Source organism: Numida meleagris, chromosome 11, assembly GCF_002078875.1.
Source record: "Numida meleagris isolate 19003 breed g44 Domestic line chromosome 11, NumMel1.0, whole genome shotgun sequence".
Lineage (NCBI taxonomy): Eukaryota > Metazoa > Chordata > Aves > Galliformes > Numididae > Numida > Numida meleagris.
In genome coordinates this window covers 6261465-6276950 of record NC_034419.1, presented here as the reverse complement: position 1 = coordinate 6276950, position 15486 = coordinate 6261465, and the positions used below count along the sequence as shown (strand labels likewise).

Sequence of the window (15486 nt, the reverse complement as noted above, 5' to 3'; positions counted from 1 at the left end):
CTAGCTGTTTTTTTTTTTTTTTTTTTTCCCCTGGTGCCTACATTATGCAACTTCACATTTGGTATTCTGATCCTAATGAATTTTAGGGCAAAGAAGCTGTCACATGCTGGCATGTGTTTTTTTTTTTTTTTTAACTTCATAGAAAATAGTTTATTTTCATGCATTCTTTTACCTGTAATTACTACACAGATGCATCATATTATATGTGAGAGGAAAAAAGCGTTGTACTGCACAGCCAACTCCATTTATATCACTGAAAGGGCAGCAACCCAAAGCGTAAGTAACTTGAGCTCCATGTGCATTGCCACCCAAGAGAGCAGGACATACGGTGACACCAAAATGCCAGTGCTGGGCACAGGTCTGCATTGCTTTGTCCTCATGGATTGCCTCCGCTGGAGCAAAGCATGTCATTAAACCCCACTATGCTGTGCTCTGCTTCACTGCACTGGGTGTGGGAAATAATATAAAATAGAGCACACTGTGCACCACGCACCTCGTTCTACAGAGCAGGTATAAACTCTGTAACTACACCACAATGCCTGGCACATACCATGTAAATACATAGCAATTGCATGTTCCTACAGCTTGCTCATTAATTATGTGTTGTTACTAACAAGTTCAAAGATAAATTATCATAGCACATGCAGCACTTAGATACTTGCAAACCTCCTAAGCTATGAATTCGTACTATTAATGGCCACTTTTGTTGCTTTTCCATTGGGAAGGGCAGCACAGCGCTCTCCCAGCTGAAGGCCAGCAGTTGGAGCACACAGCTCGTACTGGTGCAGCAGAGGTACACTGAAGCACTTCAACCAAGGAGGAAATCTGGATGAATTAACAAAATAATTTCCATTAACAAATCACTTTGCAAATTCCATTTAGTAATCTTCCTAAGCAAATGCTGTATTTAAAATCACTGGCACTTGCATGCAATACAACGCTGATTTCCTGACCCAATATTTAATTTTGCACTGGCTAAAAATGAGAGGAAAACCTTGTTCTGCTGATGTCACTGGCAAAACTCCTATTGATTACAGCGAGGCAAGGTTCTACCCAGGCAGCTTACTTGTAAGTGGGTTCTTGAAATAGCTTATATTATATTCTGGCAGAAATAGATCACCATGTAAGGCCACTTCAGAGTCTGTGCTGGCTCTTCTGTGAGCTGCACTGCAGTATTTTAGACTACAACATAGAACTTTTAATAGGTACCTTAATAGTATTGTATAAAATACAATAATTCTCTACAAACATTGCTGCTTCTCCAAAGTGAAGCTTCCCTGTAAGATACGACTCTGCAGTGGTTTGGGGTCAGTTGTATATAACCACCCATACTGGATCACCTCGCTTTTTTTTTTTTTTTTTCCCCTATGGTTTTTCTTATTTCCACATTGATTTTGAATCTGAAATGTGATGCTGATGTGTTTGAGGAAGACCAGGAGGCAGCTTTGTGGCTGATGTGAGCTCAGGCTGGAAGTAGTGCCACTGGCTATAAGGGAAAGAGGGGATGGGTGGAGGCTGGTCTTGATGGAAAAGCAAAGGGCGGGAATTTTTCAGGTGACAGGGAAGAATAAACTAAAAAAAGGCTGAAAAGAGTAGCAAGAAGAAATGCCAGGGCATGACCTGAAGTTTTAGTTGGGGTAGAAGACAAGTCTGTCTAGGAATGGTGGGTGAATTTACATTTGTGTTGGAGGCTCCTTAGAGATGAAGGGTGAAGGAAGCGGGGAGAGAGACCAAGAGGAGGCAGGGAGGCAGAGGAAGCAAAAGGCTGATGATGTTCAGTCTGTTTTGAAAGAGGAACTAGAAAGGAGAGAGCCTAACATAACATACCAAAATGAGACTGTATTTCAGCAGGAAGAGAACAGCTGGCAACGCACAAGGCAGATTTTGAGGTTAAAGACAAGAGCAAGGAAAGGGGCAAGCAGGTTTATAGAAGCCAAACAGGAACAGAGTGGGATTAGATCACTGCAGCAACATATAATATGCTGGAGAGCTTTATTATCTGCTGTGCTCTTTAACTGCAAGTGTAAGATGGTCAATAATTTCTAAAACAAAATATGTTCTCATTGATGTTCCTTAGTTCTACAGTGGAAAATAACTTCATATGTGGAATGGTTGTTATTTTGAATGGATTCAATTTTATCTAACATGCACTGACTTTAAATAAAAGAGAGGTACACATCTCCAGTGCTGGAGAGCTGGCAGTGTAACGGGGGCTCACTGGCCCTGTGGCTGAAATCAATAAGTCCTTTGAAGGCAATGTCCTCGTTCAGATGGATTTTCCTCGCTGTCCTTCCCCAACTTTCACTCTCTCCTCAACCCTACACGGGAGCCTGAAGAAACGTTCGTAGGTTTTCCTAGATAACAGGCATATTTCTAATACAAACTGAAGGCCAAGCTCTTTTTTAATTCCTAATTTTGTTCATCCTGAAATCTACAGCAAGGTTCCTGCTGCCTGCAGTGGCACTAGGTGTGGTTTGACCAGCCCAGATGTGACCTTGGAATTCTCCTAATGAAAAAAGCCTAAGTATAAGTATGAGCCTAAGTTTTTTCCCCAAGTGAGGAAAATACTAATTAATAAATATCTTAGGAGAACACGGTTCCCTTGAAAAAGGCTAATTATTTTGATAGTTACTCGTTCAAAAAGGAAAAAAAAAAGTCTATTCAAGGAGAGGAGAAATTAAAAATTAGGAATCTCACAAAAACAGACAGCAGAATACTGCATTCAAGAGGACAGCCACCAATTAAGAGAAATGTCAACAACTCAAGTGGCAGCAACTTCAAAAGGGAAATCTTTTCCTCATTTTCATACGCATTCTTCATAAACAACATCAAGAAGTGTAACATGCTAATAGCTAATAACACTCAGAATAAGATTCACTAATTTACTAACTGAATAATTTAATGCATATCAAAGGAATGATTTTCTCATTTCATTCTTTTTTTAGATCTATCGCTAAGCTGGGTATTATCAAGTAGATGAAACTGCACAGATTACAAGTCATCGCTGAAATAGTCATTTTAGAATTGAGGTTGGTTTTTTTCCATTGGATGCATCTTTTGGGTTTAAGGAATCGTGTTCCTTTTTTCTTGTTCTTGCAATGGACTGCAAAAAAAAAAAAAAAAGGGAAAAAAAAAAAAAAAAAAAAAAAAAAAAGAAAAAAAATAATTCAGTCTTGAAAGGAAAAAAAAAAAAAAAAGGGAAAAAAAAAAAAGAACAGAAAAGATAAGAAAAATAAGCTGTGCTAAGGAGCTGCACCAAGGCAGGAAGATGGGATGCGGTGAGCAGTGTGCCCCATGGCCCCTTGGCTGGGGGGCCCACAGTCCTGGCACGAGGGCTCACCCACTTTCCCAGCCCCAGATGCACAGTGGATAGGTTTGATTTGTGCCCGGAATGGAAGGTGACCACCCCAGCACCACACACCATGCTTCCATGGTGCCCTGGAATGGGGCGGGCAGGCTGCTGGAGCCATTGGCTTTGTGGCAGATGGAGCAACATTTGCAATTGGGAAAAAAAAACCCACTCTCGTGCTGCCAAAATGTTAACAAGGGGCTTCCTCAGAAATATTCTGCCACGGCCACTGGTAGATGTAAATTCCCCATGTACATAGGACTTCCTCCAAGGAAAAAGGAATGATTTCAGCAGGCTTCCCGATGACAAGGACCACTCTGCACTGTATTTTTTATCTCCTGCAAAATCCTTCGAGTCACGAGCTTTCAGCGCTGCAACATCTATGGATGTGACCTGTGGTGACTGTAGTCAGGCAGCAGCGAGCAGAGCTAGTTTGGGGTCCCAGCAGCTGTGCCCAGTCAGGTGGCAGGCTTGGCAGCAACAGCATGGACTGAAATCAAACAGAGAATAGGTTCTTTCGTGTTTTGCTTTGTTTTCAGCATAATATACCTCCCTTTGTGAATGCCCATGTTCCTTACCTTGAGAGAAAAAAAAGAATTTCCCAATCTTCCTTTATACCACCCATTATTTTGCATATCTTTATGTCTTTCATTAATTTCCTTTTAAAAACAAACTCTCTTATTCCTTTCAGATTTGTATGCAACATCAAAGCATTTTGGTCTATTTTTCATTCCATTTATATGCCAACTCTCTAGTGATGGAGTTAGGCATGTTGTGGTAGTCCTGCAAGAAGCAAAGATGCCCAGCTTCTCTGCCACTGCTGCAGTTCTCCTTGCTTTAAGTACCAGTCACAGGGAACTGCCTCTCAAACAGCAAAAATCCTTCCTGGGATGACCCCACTGCTTTGAAGAGGGCAATGGGACCAGCGTGCTTTATCCTTAAAGATAAAAAGACAGCTGTGGTCTGTGTCCTAAAAGGAACTGAGATTTATTTTTAACTTCAGTTTTTTTTCTGAGCATTGTGAAGAAGCTGAATAATTCTATTTTTATTTAGGAGGAGACTGTAAGGGAGAGAAATAATCGGATATATTTTAGAGACACTTCCAAAGAACAGAGGCTGTCACGGTGCAGTGTCCCATGCCAAAGAAAACCTTATTTTCCCCAGTACCGACAGTTAGGTTCAGTTCTCCACCAAATATATTTTCAAGAATTTTTGTGCTAAACTGAGAGTTCAGTATGATGCTTCTGAGAATTCAGATTAGTCTCCCTCTGTCAGTACTGAGTTGAGGAAGACATGAAGGCAGTCTGCATCACAATGGTATTAGGACTGCTCTGAAACAGAAACGTATCATATATCTGTTTTCATTCTTCTGCTTGAGACATATCTTCAGAAAGGCAGTTTCTGATGACATGTTTGGGCAAATGATGCCTTATCTGCATGCTTTTTTAATGTATCATCCTGATCTGGTAACTTGAATGCCATAACAAGAAAGCTATGTTAATTGTACGTGTTTTTAAGTTAGCGCAGTCCAAAACGCATGCCTTAAAACTATCTGCCCCAGAAAGTCTGCAGACTTGTTTGAGAAGCCGGAGCTGTTCCCTCTCTGTGAGAGGAATCACAGAACTTCTAGACCAAAAATCTTCAGACACAATAATGTTAGCCTCATGGATATTTTATATTTCTCCCGCCTAACAATAAAAGCCACAAGTATATGAACTGCTGCTGTAAATAAAAGCACGAGTAACAGAGTTCTACTGTTGCTGGACTCCTCCTCCCACTCGATTTCAGCAGTCAGCAAGAACACTTATTCAGTATTAAGTTACAGAGAAGAATTGTTGACTCTGTTATAATTGAGAGCTAAGATAAAGCCAAGTCAATAAGATTGCTTCAGCTTGCAGCATTTCGAATAAAGCCTCTACATGTTTGGATCTTAAAAACAAAATCTTATAGAAAATATTTGTTAAAAGTAAAAATGTTTCTCCATTCAGTAATTCTTATTGACATGCGCATAGCTGAGCATTATTTGCTTCTGAGTTAGATTTCATTCTAAACAGTGTCTGTTAACAAACTTCGACCACTTCATGCCAAGTGCTTTACACACTTCTCCTTAATTAAATTTTTCCAAAGAACCATGTTACATAAGCTAATACAAAAAGCACACTCAAGGAGCGTGGGTAGAGTCCAGGTGCCCCTGCACTACCTAGTGAAATTCCTACAGAACGCATTGGAGGCAGGATTTCACTCTTCACTCTGTACTTTTTTTCTAGATATAGGTATTAAAAATTGCTTTGTTATTTAGTACACAAGATCTTGCACACATTATTTTAAAAAACGTTTAATGAGCTCCAGACTGTCTTTTCTCATTTTTGTTACTAGGTAAGTCTTCCTTCAGATTTCAAACACATCTAGTATCAAGTGTGTTTGTAATTGCTGCAGTATACAACAGATGCCAGTTTAGATAAGCTTCTAGTCTGTGGATGGAGGTAGGCATTTGCTCTCATAATCTGCAGTTTTACTGCAGAATTTGAGAATTGCCTGTAAAGAGTTCCGGGAGTATTGCGTGCCATTAGCACTTAGGGGTTCCTACTACTGCACAGTAATATGTTCAGCAGTGAGGCACAGGTGGTGAGGACAAAAAAGTGGCCTTTTTTTTTTTTTGAAGAATTATCTTTCAGATTGCTAGTGTAAGACCTAAGCAAATATTTAAACTGTGAAGTATTTTTCAGCTGTGTAAAATGAAACAAATTGAAGCGAGCAGCGCTTACACTGATGCCACCATTCTTAGGCACACCCAGCTCTGTGCAGCAGTCCCCTTCCCGTAGGCAGTGTGGCCCCGGGGAATCGTGCTGCCTGGTGCTGGATGCTCCCTGCAGTGGACGTGTCACATCACGCCGGTGCTGGGTTTCAGCTCCACGTGCAGCTCTGGTGCTTGTTCACAACAGTCTAAGAACAACAATCAGCGTGTGGGGAGAACGCTCTGTAGACACGCTGTGGGGTTTGGTGTTTTGGTACAAAGGGAACAGGAGAAGGAGAGCTGCCCTGGGACAGCTCTGGTCGGACACACAGCTGCGGTGGGTGAGCCATACCCCTGCAGCTCCTCACGATGTTGTTGGCGTATGGCTGGGGAACGGGGGAGGCTGTCTGAGCATTGCTCATCTACCTCCGTGCAAAGTTACTCTGCTGATATTTTTTTCAAAGTCGCTAGGCTGTTACCTGGTTACCATAGCCTGGTAACCACTCAGGCAGATACGAGCTTTTTCTTCCCAGCAGGTCAGCGGGTGACCCTCAGTGAGTTGGTCAGCCCAGGGGCAACAAAACCACTCAGCTGCAGGCCGGGATGAGGCTCCATGAGAAATGCATTTGAAGTGTTCAGAGGAACGCTGGGTATGAGATATGATTAGTTCTGACAATGCTTATTCAATTTAAAATATGCTTAACCGGTTTAAAAATAAAACCACAGACTCCCTTCAACTGTCAGCCAGTCCTGAAGCTATTTCAGCACCCGCTGCCCATCCCAGAACTTACATTCTGATTTGGCTGTGAGATGGCTACTAATAGAGCAGAAGTTGGGGTACAATCGGCGAGCTGGGCAAGCAGCTCTGCAGCCACATGCTAGCAGGTTGGCCCGGCCTGGACCACTATCCTGCCTGCATTGCTACCAGAGCCACTCGCCTCTGTGCTGGGAGAGGAGCACATCAAAGGCACCCACAGCCCTGAACTGCTGGGGAACTTACAGTGGCACTCTGCCGTGCTGTATTTTGCAAGGGGAGATCAGAAGTCACTCTATATGCAGAGAGTACCGGGAGAATTAAACTGGCTTCTTCTGGAAACTACAAATGCTCTCATTACTGAGCACTACGTAATATTTACCTTTTTTTTTTTTTTTCAGAACTAAGATACGAATTTGTACAAGTTTCAGAATTGGGGTTTTCTGTCATCCAGGGACAAACTTTATTGGTTAACTCTCCTCATTTATTGTATTCTTCAAAAATACTTAATACATTTTAATTGCTTTTCTGATTGATGTTAACGTTGAGGAAATCACAGGGTAAACACCGCGATACATCTCAAAGGGATAAATGAAGAGAAAATAATCTGTGTAAATCAATATTCCTTCTGTTGCCAGAAAAGCTAAGGCACAAATACCTCAGACCTGAATAAAAAAAAAACAAAACCAAATGAAAAATCATTAATTAACAGATGTGGGTGTATATATAAGTTTAAATGTTACCTCCTGCCAGACCAGCACTTATCTGGCACCTGCTCAGCTCTGCTGTCCTGTACAGGCTCTGGGGTCTGTAGGAGCACACCAGCAGCCCTGTGAGCACTTCCTGAAACAGAAAAGGCAGGAATGGTTTGGTCTTCTGTTTGGGTTCTAACATCATCCATGTTGTAAAAAGGGGAAAAAAAACTACAACAACACAAGAAAAAGCCAACAAGCACTTGAATACCAGTGTACATGACTCTCATTTCCAAAGTCAACGTGGTTGCACAGCCTTACATAGAAGGGAGAGGAACCCAAACAATGTGCCGACAGCACCGCCTGACCAGGCCAGACACATCATTTGCATGGCAAGCAAAACTCCCAGGTCAAAGGACTGAAAAAAAGGGTACCTCAAAAATCACATGCAAAATTCTTTCCCAGTGCCAATCTTGTTTTGTGACCAGCCACTTTATCCACATAACCAGGTGTCTCTTTTAAAGCAGTTTCAGGACTCATTCACACAAACAGGTGCTTGTGCAACTGCAGTCATAACTCTCTGGCTCCGGGTGCAACATGTCCCCGTGTCATCTTCTTTCCGTGCAGCGTGCCTGGTCACTGAGCAGATCCTGCTCCTCGCTCCCTGCTGTGCCTGCAATCTCACATAAACTGAGGGTAGATTAGAGAAACCTAATACGCTCTTGGACTGTAAAGGGATTAATCTCACATAAATCTTCACCAAAAAAAAAAAATCAACATTAGTATTTATTTACATGCATTTTATTTTCCAATTAGAAAACAAGCCTCCTTTTGCTCTTGCAACAGTAAAAGTCTCTTCAAAATTCTAATGGCTATGGTTTTGCATTTAAAATCCCCTGCACTACAGTTAACCTATATTCTTGAGCTCAAATAAAAAGCTAAAAGCACGTATTTTAGAAAAGGGCTTAGCCAGCTTTTCCATCTCATTACTAGATATCTATTACAGGGGCGAGATGCGTACTTTCCTCTCACTGATGCACTGTTTTATGTATAAACATCTTGACCAGCACCGTGTTGTCAGTGGTTAGCAGATTCAGTGTGTTTTGGCTGTATTTCTGAAGGGGAAAACTGCGACTTGCACTCTAAATATTTTTTCTGGAGAATGGCTTCCTCAACAGACTGTGGGCATCTTGTAGGGAATTCCAGCGAACATTCCAGGAGGAGCGGCGTGCTGCTGGCGGGTGCCAACATGCCAGCCTTGGGAACTGAAATTGGGCACCCGCGGGTCCCACAGAGCTGGGGCAGAAATTATGCCCACTGTGACAGGCACGCTCCTGGCTGCTGTTGGTGCTGCTGACTGAGGTTTGTTTGAGATCCAGTTTGATCAAGCTTGGATTTACCGTAAAACGTTCTGCACTGGGGATGTCTTGAGGATTTTAGTTAATATTTGTTCCTAGCAGATTTTATTAATATTTGCAGAGTTTTGGTTAACAAAATTCAGCAATCTTTAATCGCTGCTCTTTCTTGTCATTCCGGGGTGCTGCAGAACACCCGTGGCAGCAGATTGCAGACAACGAAGAGGCTGGGCAAGGAGCACAAGGCCTCAAGTTTGGAACCTAGAAGGTGCTGAAGGCCACTGTGGATGTTAATTATGTCACTTCATGCTTTTGCAGTGCTCCTCGTGCTTAAAGCACCACACTGACTGCTAGCAATTAGTGATCTAGATGTTTCTGAAATGATCATCAGTGTCATTTAGGCCGTCATTAGGACACAATTAGAAGCCCTCTGATCAGAGCGTTGCAGCTCAGAGCAGGCTAATGGGGCTGCAGGGCAGCGGGGGGACACTGCTGCCTCTCCTCGCCCTGTGCCCACTGTGCCCCTGCGTGGAGCTGGGCCGAGGGCAGGGCACAAAGCACCCCTTGTGTCCTGCCCATCAAGTCAGAATGTGGGGATTTCTGAGAGCTAATGGGAGTCTGCATGCAGATCCGAGTGTGCACTGCTCCACCACTTTATACTCTGTGTTTCAAAACAATTTTTTTTTTTTTTTTTTTGCTTGACTTGTAGAGCACTTGGGCTTTTTGCAGCAGCAGCAGCTACTGTGGCAAGGGTCTCAGGGGTGACATTCTGGAATCTAAGGGCAGTACGTGGGGAGACAACAGCTAACCCATCTGCATCCCTTGGTGGAAGGGATGGCACTCTGGCAGGCTGCATTGACATCTTTGGGTAACAGGAAGAATTGAGTTAGTGTAGCAGACTGAAAACCAAGGTCTGACTTGGATGCCGTTCCTGAACTGAGCATCCTTACTCCATGTTTAGGTAGCGAAATCTGTCACTCACATGCTTTAGATACTTGTGTTAATTGCATAAATGTCAACAGAAATGTTTTTTAAGTGTTAGAGTTGCTCTTCTGAAATGGTCCAAGTATATATTTTTAGCTTCTACAATCTCTTCTGATTACACCACTTGCAAAGGTATCATATTTCTTGTAGTATCTAGCTATAGCAATGTGTTAGTAGCTGTACTACTGCTGATTCCCCTGTATAAAGCACTGTAGAATATACTTCAAATACTGGCTTTTTGTGTGCCTCACACAAGTAGTCATTAATACCAAGGGAACAGCATGCCACTGTTCCAGGTTTTCTAAGAACTAATACTATCGCTCTCCACCAGCTCCTGTTGCCGGCTTCACAATGCCTTTATTATTTATGCTTTTACTCCTGAAAATTCAAACTTAGATCTGAAAATTTTTGTGCTTTTGTTTTTTTTTTTTTAAAGAATTAAAGCAGGCAAATGGACCTGATGTAATCTGCATAGCGTGCACTATGGCTGTGAAAGCACTGCTTGTTCTCTGAAAGGAGGAATTCTTCCAGCCAGCGTCCCATGCCCCCTCCCTGCGCGGCCGCCTTTCCCATACACTCAGGGGACTGGCTGCCAGTCATTGGCTTGCCCCGGAGGTTTGCTACAGTGATATTATGGTTTGCTGGATGTCTGTGCCCGGCAGGTTTGTCTCTAAGCACAACCTCAAGTTTCGCGTTCTCCTGTTCTGCTGGCATAGTGATTGCTTTGCCGAAGCAACATCCTCTCCCTGGGTGTTTGGGGTACACATTGCTCCATCTTCACACGGCCTTCACAGCAGGCTTGCAGGGATCTTTTCTCCTCCTCTGCCATCCCCATAGCAAGTGGCATGTTTTCAGATATGTCCCATCCACAAAGGATTTGAATGTTGGCCTAGCATATTTTACTTGCACTTGAGTCGCCTAAAGAAAGTATTTGGAAAGTGGCAGATGGCTTTGGAAAAGAGGGAAAAAGAAAAAAACAGACTAGATGGGGATGTTAACGGGTCAGCTGGCCCAGGAAAAGAGAAAAAAGTGCAGTGCAGAAGTGGCTGCCAGCAAGCAGCCGTGTAATCCCCGCCTCGGCAGCCACCAAGCTCCTCCCGGCCCCTCCGCTGTGACAAACTCAGCCTCTGTCTCTCTGCCTCAGTCATTCTCTACGAAAACTGCGAATTGTTATCCAGATCATTCAGGAAAAAAACAGACTTCCTAAACCTGATTTTTTTCAAATACATAAAATAGGCATTGTCTGAGGAGGAACAAGGGCCAGGTACTGCAAAACATGACGTGTGATTTTGTCTGAGCCACAGCAGCGCTCCAGGCGTGTGGACTGCAGCTGGTACCAAACTGCTAGCATGGCTGCTGGGCACCGCCAAAACACAGAGAAACCATCATGCTGCTCCTGTCACAGGAGTAACAGAGCTGCAAAATGAACATGCCGAGTGGAATTCCGAAGTAAAAAGGAATCATTCCACCACTGGTGCCTTTGGTGGGCCACTGCACTGGTGTGGGCCATTGGGATGCACCTCTTCATGGGAAGGTTCCACAGACAGCATGTGGAAAACATGCCGAGTGCACAACAGCTTGGGAACATTTAGCAGTTTGGGAAGAATTAACTAAGAGACAACAGTGTTTGTCTTGATGGTAAAGGAAGAGGCATGAAATAAAACAGCTTACCGCAACATGGCTTCTGACTAAGAGTGAAAAATGTAATGAGGAAGAATGTACTTCGGATAAACACGCATTCTGATAAGGTAAATGAAAAAGCATGTGCCAGTAGGAGGGAAAAAAACACCACTTCTTCCTGTACAGTCACCTCCAGCGTCCATTTGCATGAAGCAAGTGAGGAGAGCAGACTTCCTGAACACCAGAACAGAACAGCGTCTCGGATGGGCAGAGGACGTACAATTTACTGACAGCTTTCACAAAACACTAAGGGTCTATTTGGCCAGCTGGGAGGGAAGAAAGGAAAACAAAAAATCAGAGAACAGTCGTTTACTGTATATCTCTTAAAGTCCTTGCTAGCAATTCTCAGTCACACTAAAAGAGACAGAGAACTTGAGAAAGGCAGAAAGTCTATGTGGTTGCTGAAAAGCAAGTGATGATGATGCAAAATCAGCTGATGCAGTTCATAACTGTCAGTGAGAATGTGCGGAAGAATATTCTCCTCCTGAACACCAGTCCTCCTGCACAAGTTCCATGCTGTACCAAACCAGACAGGATACAGACACAGCCACCAGAAAAAGCTTGATTCCAGTGAAAAGATGCAAGGCGTATTCACTGGCCTCCACTGGCCAGTTCCTCACCATTTTAAGTTCCCTTGGAAGCTGAATTTTAAATTAAGTTGAAATGTTATAATTTGATGTGCTAGCATAGGTCAGTAGAAACTAAAAGTTTCAGGAAAGTGCTTTGCAAAGATAAAGATTTATAAATGAAACTATGAGAGCTGGTATTACTCAATTGTTGCTGGAAGAGTAACATTCCTTCCTGTACGCTAAGAAAACATTTAACTGTTTTAGCAATAGATCTATCTAAGCGGAACAATCACCTATGGGCTTCTGCAATCACATCTTGCAGAAAGCTGAAAAGGGAAGAAGTTCCAGAAATAGACTGAAAGTCATCTAAGAGCTAAAGCTGATGGAGAGACTGATGAGCATTTAAATGACTCAGGTGCCTCTCATATGCTCATCTTTTTGTCCTAAGAGGAAAACGTTCCATCATTAGCAATCTTAGACATTTGAAAAAAGTTACTGTTTGCTAAAGCAACATGGTCTGTGTAGATATTTTGAAAGCTTATGGGGTACCTGAAAACAGGAATTCTTTAGTTGTATAAATTGTGTGATTTTATATGGTTTAACTGCACCAAGCTAAGAGACATGAAAGGAACACTCACCTGGAAGAAAGTGCTGTGGTACAAAGCTGGAGCCAGACTACAGTGACTGACAATTTTTTAACCCAAATAATTTTTTACCTCAATTTTTATTATTTTGGAAGTATTTTAGGGTAAGTGGTAGGCATGTCTGTAACTTAGAAAAAAAAGGAAAAAAGGAGGAAAAAAGGAAGTAACTTAGAAAACTTACATGCTAAGGATGGAGGTGAGTTAACCTGGAGAGGTATCCCAGCAGAAGTATTGCTGTTTTTATATAAACCACATGAAGATTCTGCAAGCTCCTGTAAGCAAAATTTTGAATAAGTACATATGCAAGAAATTTACCGTGAGAGAAAACAGGCCCATTTTATCACTGCACACAATCTACCCTACTATAGTTGATTGCTTCAGATTACAGGAAAGGGAAATAGGGCAGCTAACATCTCAACTAACAGAGGAATCTCAGCAGTTCCTGGATGTTTACTTCCAAATGTCTGCATATGCATACAGAGATACTAATAGAAAAGACACATGTCCTTTCATGCACTGAAGTGACAATGCATGCCAGTGCCCTGCTGCAGGACAAGCTGTGGCCCGCTCCCCGTCCCAGCAGCAAGCACACAGGACAGGAGCTTTGCTCCTGCAGCAGTAGTGAGGACTGTGAAGTTCTGGGGCAGCAGCAACTTGATGACGTACAGCAGGGTGAGAGAGGAGGAGAAATAATAAGGGCAATCAGATAAAACCAGTATTTCTCATGGATGACAATACGTGTATCAATTATGCCCAGGCACACGTACCCACCAAGGTTAGCCTGGATAGCCCATTCCACTGCCTACATCCATATTCATCTTGTGGTGGGACTGAGTTTGTTAGCAGACGAACGAAGACTGAAATGATAACATTCATCTCTATGTTCTTGCCCTGACATGGTTATTCATTAGTTCTTCCTAACGATTGTTCAGTTCCTTCCTTCTAGGGAGCCACTCCTAATTCTCTTCTATTCAGGTTGTTTAATGAGTCACTGACTTTAAATAATCTTTATTAACCCTTCCCTTACACAACTAGCAGACTGCAGTGTGGTGTGCTGAGAAAAAAGCTCCTTGGTGCCTTTTCCTCTGTTACGCCATTTTCTTATATGCTGACTGATTCCTGCAGGCTTTCTGCTGCTGGTTGTTGAAAAAATGCCTTGTTTGTCTTCATGCCTTCAGTTAATTGCTTTTTAAATCTTATTCTACCAGTTTTCCTGCGCAATTTTGCTCTCCATAAATTATGCTTCTTTTTCATTGCCTTCTCGTCCAGCCAAACGTTTATTTACCGAAAAACAGCTATTTGTGTCAAATAACTTCTTCAAGCACTGTGTTCCCCTCCTGGTTTACCTCCCTCTTCTCTTTTCTCCTGAGGAGGGAGGGTTGTGTCCGGTTTCACACAGTGAGCCCGCGGCACTCAGTTACACTGTGCCTACCTAACTCCACGGGAAGTGAACGTCACAAAGTTACAGTTCAGGTGCTTTGGACTAGTTTTCCTTTTCACAGAACAAGAGCAACAGAATGAACAAACAAAAAAATAAACACCAAAGTAAACTTAGGAAATGTTTTATTTATATATGACTTGTAATTCCTAAGAGTACCGAACCTAAATATCCTGTGAACTAAGTACTCAGATGTTGATTTGTCCTTCAATCAGCGACCGCTTGTTTCTGAAGAATAATTTCAGAATGGGCTGTCCTGCGGATGGCCAAGAAAAGATGAAAAAAGCATCTCTCAAATGCCTGTTTTGAAAAGTGGAATATGGTTTAATTAAAGATACGATTCTGAATAGTGTATCGAAGGAGTACATACCCATCCTTTGGCTGTTTGTGGTCAAACCTTGTACTTCACACAGCCGCAGTGTTGATTATGCATAGGCATGCCTGAGCAGCTGCTTTCTATGCACCTCATGCATGGCGGCACTTGCTCTTTCGACCGAGTTTTGGGCAATTTTGGGGTAGTCAGAGTTGTAAAATCCTTCCTCCTATATCTTCTGTCTTCATACTAGCAGTGCTGCCATATTTGGATGCTTTTTAGAATGTCTGTGCTTTATTATTTAGATGTTATCGTAATATGTGATAATACTATAGAAAATGAGTCCATGTTGTTATTTACTTAGGGAACCACACTCAGATCATTACAAAAACAGATTTCTAGGAAGAAATGTATTTCTCATTGCCTACTTCCACAGCTCTGTCAATACTGCAGTTCTCAGGCAGCAGCGTTTACTTTAGATGCCAATCCAACCTGAATCAAGTCTCGTAACATTTTTTTTTATTAATATCGGTGTGAACAGACAGCACACCCAGTGCAGCCTGCTCGGGCACCGCGTTCTTCCTTCAAGAATACAACTGCTCGGGCACAGCTCTGAGCCTTTTTCAAACGACTCCACGCAGCTGCACTGACTTTACCCCCTGCTGCCGGCGGGGCTCTCCCTGGCAGTTTGTGTGTACATTTATCTGCCGTCAAGGCAAGAGGCCGGGCCCAAATCAAAGCACTCGGCCCAGGCACCCTCAGGCTGGGCAGGCCGCGGGCAGGCTGCGCGGGCAGCAGTAACTGCTGGGCTGCGCGTGAGACGAGGACGGGCCGCAATCAGCACCGCCCAATAGCGGCCGCGAGGGCCCGCGCGGCTCCGCCAGAGGGAGCGGCGGCTGCGCACGGCTCCGGCGCTGAGCAGCGGGGCCGGCAGAGCGCCCGGCAGTTCCCGGGCCCCGAAAGGGCGGGGAGCC

The 15486-nt window shown here is 43.2% G+C and overlaps 1 long non-coding RNA gene across 4 annotated transcripts; it reads right to left on the bottom strand.

Annotated features, from left to right (window-relative positions):
• On the bottom strand, positions 3193–15480 carry LOC110404904. 4 transcript variants are annotated; one of them, XR_002442558.1, is made up of 3 exons: positions 12943–15480; positions 6115–11814; positions 3193–3839 (listed from the first exon to the last, which is right to left on the bottom strand). It is a non-coding gene; the product is annotated as an uncharacterized LOC110404904 (long non-coding RNA). The 4 variants fall into 4 exon arrangements; XR_002442557.1 differs by having other exon boundaries at positions 7581–11814; XR_002442556.1 differs by lacking the exon at positions 3193–3839 and having other exon boundaries at positions 4691–11814; positions 12943–13033; positions 13533–15480.